Here is a 4,256-nt window from a genome sequence, read left to right as displayed (position 1 = left end):
GGTAAACTCCAATGACACAAAACACTTCTGGATGAAAGCATGAACGCTCAAGACCAAAACACAACTTCAATGACACAAAACACTTCCACATCAAAACGTGAACACTCAGGACCATAACACAACTTCCAAACCCAATGCATTGTTCTCAGTCTACTTCCGACTTCCGAACTACTTCCAAATCAAAGGGGTTGGCATCAATGACAAGATAAAGGCATATGTGTAATATTATAGTCATATTCATATTCTTCATTGTTGACATACCATTCATTCTGATAATTTAAAAGATTATCTCTAACATGGCAGGGAACCTCGCCTTCCCTAGTCCAATAGTTCTATTGACCAAATTTAAGCCCTTCATTGGCCAAAGCGTCAATGACTTCATTTCCTTTCTTAAGGATATGAGTGGCTGCCAAGTTGGAAGATCTACCAATCATATAATTTCTATCTGCCATATAGTTTTAAACTTTCCATATGATAGAGACCAAATTAATAATATTGATGATTAATTTAGAGTCTCCCTCAATTAAAACTTTATGAAAACCATGGTGGAGGGTTCTCTTTAGGCCCCACTAAAATATGATGCCCTCCACTTCATTATTGGTCTTAATCCCTAATTTTTGGCATGTCCTAAAACTTTACAATTTGAATCTCTTAGGAAGCTAACTGTGACCGCTACCCCAAGATTACCCTTCCTACACCCATCAAAAACTAATTTGACCTAGTTAGGTTCAGGCTTCCTCCATCTCATATGTTTCCTCAAAGTTTCCTTACTGACTTTAAAGTCATCCATTCTACAAGTAACTCCCTAATCTCTCGTGAGTGTCAAGAAGCCAAAGTGGGGAATAACACTTTGAAGTGATAAATCTAATCTAGGAGAGATGATGCAAACATTTCTTAAACATTATTAAAGTATTGTAGATTAGATAACCACATATAAAATTATATTTAAAGAAATAAAATCATGACACCAAATATACATGGGAAAAACCTTTTGGGAAAAAATCCACTCTCAAAAAGCTAGACTCGGTTATATTATCAATAACACCAACAATTACAATGCAATACCTAAAGCAGATTCTCTTCAAGTGTATATACAACAGTAGATAACTCTAAAGAATATCTATCACATCAAGGATTCTTAGAAGATATCCAGCTTATCATACAAAATACACTAAGAAGCCTCATATTTATAGAGATCAACAAAATAGGAAAGTGCCCATGTTTTCTAGAACCAGTTTGTATGCCAAAGAGGTATGTGGTGTCATAAAATACAACCTACTAAACCCTTGACATGTTGTACATAATAACTTCCAAATAAACAATGAATGACTCAATCATAACGAGCACCTTGCTATATGCAACACCTACCTCACACCACTTGTCAAAAGTGAACTCCACCATAAATACCAATTCCCAAATTATTACTCTTCTTGAATTTTCCACCAAACTAGTAACCATCAAAGTAAACAAATAAATTGTCATAGGTCCAACATAGGAACCTATGACACTAGTCCCCTAATTTTAGGACTTCCAAAGTGGGTGCAATAAAATAAACATGTTTGGACTCTAAGGTTGAGACACCTTAATCCCAACATTCTCCCACTTGTTGAAAACCTGTCAAGTGTCAAAACATTTTGTCATCTGTTCAAGGCCCCAAGGCTCATAGAATTGACACACCATCTGAAATTCTTAGTGCTCATTAGATTTGTGAATGCATCTACAATATTGACCAAAGTATCAACTTTCTCCAACTTCACCATTTTATCTTCCATCACATGACAAACAAAATGAAACTGAACATCATAATGCTTTGTGAAGATGGAGGAAACAGGTGCTTGATTCAAAGATTCAATACTTGTTCCAACATCATACAATGGAGGCATTTCATAGAAACATGGGGGCTTCACTTAGTGAACCTGGGTGATAGCACGTGCATTCATGGCATACTAAATAAGCCCCCTATTTTCAAAAAATATTGCCCTAAACTGCTTTTTTGTCACCCCATCCAAATACATAATTCAAATTAAAAACCTCCCTATTTTCACCAAAAATACAATATATTGAGGTTATTTTTTGAGATATTAAACCCCCCAATATGAATGCACATGATATAATATTGCCTAGCTAGTGAAGCCCCTGTGCATAGAAACACACATGAAAACATAATAACAATACAAATACACACATGCATTTGAACAAAAAATTCATTCCATTGTCCTCCTATCTACCAAGATCTTGTTTTTAATGGTAGTTCTCTCAGAAACACAATTGCACAAGAGGCTATGGAGAATGAAGATATATGATTGCAAAGAAGTGTTAAAATGAAAGATGAGAGAGAAAGAAAGATAAAATATTAAACTATCAAAAATGCAAGAGGATTAGAAGTGAGAGGGAAAGATGCATTTACAGATGTCCTTAGGATGGGTTCAAAGTGTAGGATGAATATGGGATAAAAGATTAGTGCATATGTTTGTCCCGAATTCAATAATTGGATGAAATTAATAGGAGTGAGATAGGATATATAAAGGATGAAATAGAGATAAAAGAGATTTAGGAAATGAATGAAAAAATGGATTTAATGAAGAATAATATTATTAAATGGATTTAATTAATATATGATATAATACGAATATTACAATATAATGAAGAATAATGGAATAATGAGAAAAGAATATTATAAGATAATAATAAGGATCCACTTGATGATATAGGAAAAATTAATATTAACTAAGAGGACATTTTAATGGAAATTTTAATGTGTCTATACTTTTGTTCTAGCATGGAAAGTAAAATTCTTTTCTAAACAAATAGCACTATGGCAATCACAAAAAATAACAATCTGACTTGCATCAAAACCAGTGTTCAAACATAATCTCTTAAGACAAATGGCTTCCTTACAAGCATGAGTAGCCTCCATGTACTTTTCTTCTATAGTGGAAAAGAGACTACAACTTGTCACTTACTCATCCAGTTGATAGCACAACCAAATATCATGAATACATATCCACTAATGCATCTTCTCTTGTCAATGTTACCTAGCCAATTTGAATCCATATATCCACAAATGCAATTGAATTTTGAGGTCCAATAGGATAACCATGAAAACATATGGTCAAAAGTACACCTCAAATATTTGAAAGCTCTCTTGACTACATCCCAATGCACTCTATATGGATTAAAAATATACCAACAAGCACTCTCACTGCTTGGGAAATGTGTAACATCATACAAACCGTAACATGTATTAGACTACTAACAACACTCACATAAGGTACACTAGCCATGTCCTCCATCTCAGTAGGAAACTTTGGACAATCCTCCCTAGAAAGCTTCACCCCTAGTAACACTAGAACAACTAACTACCTACAAGCTATCATGTTGAATCTGTTGGATATTTTTGCTACTAGGATATGTTGTTGTCATTGATGTCAACACATTCCTATGATTTGGTGCTACAGAGAGTTATTCGGTGTTCCAATGATTGCATTGAGTTGATATGGCTGATTTATCTATTTACGATGTTGGAATACTTCATTCCTTAAAGGTTTTAGTGATTCAGAAGATTGCTTGATCTTATTATTTGATCCGATTTGTAGTTCTGTCTTTTTGTGCAGTGGTTGGCAGAGTTTGGTGTTTGATCCGGTGAGCTACGGTATGATTATATCTTTGGTTGAAAATTTGTGAAAATGTTTTTGATTTTCATGTGTATCCTCAATTCGGATGGTTTGTGATTTGGTGCTCCACAAGTCATCTTTCTAGTCTGAATTGTTGTTGTTGAGTTTTTATGTGAGCTAGGGTGTTGATCAATGAAGATTTGCATAAGTGGTGTTGGTCCAACTACTGTGGATGGTTTTAATTTGCTTGTTGGTGTTTCTTGATTGTGTCCTATTTATCTTGGATTAGATTGCAGATATTTTCACTAAGCCTTTTCCTGCAAATATATTTGTTTATTTGAGAGACAAGCTAGAGGTCTTTTCCCCTCCTATTGAGAACTATATGCATGGAGTTGCATCAATCTGGTGGATTTCAGAGTCGTATCCTTTTATCCGGGTCGATGAGTTGGTGCTTCTATTTAGTATGTGATTTTGATGTTCATTTGTGGGTTTATTATAAGGGGGAGATTGTCCTTCTTAGAGGATGAGTTTTGGGAGAGAGAGCATGATTTGTATTCTGTCTTTGGCATTGTTGTCAAAGGGGGAGAGAGTCATATGAAAAATTGCTTTATCATAATTCGAGCCTTGTGTCCATGATCTTAG

The sequence above is a fragment of the Cryptomeria japonica genome, chromosome 8, assembly GCF_030272615.1.
Source record: "Cryptomeria japonica chromosome 8, Sugi_1.0, whole genome shotgun sequence".
Lineage (NCBI taxonomy): Eukaryota > Viridiplantae > Streptophyta > Pinopsida > Cupressales > Cupressaceae > Cryptomeria > Cryptomeria japonica.
Note: the sequence above shows the minus strand (reverse complement) of the source record.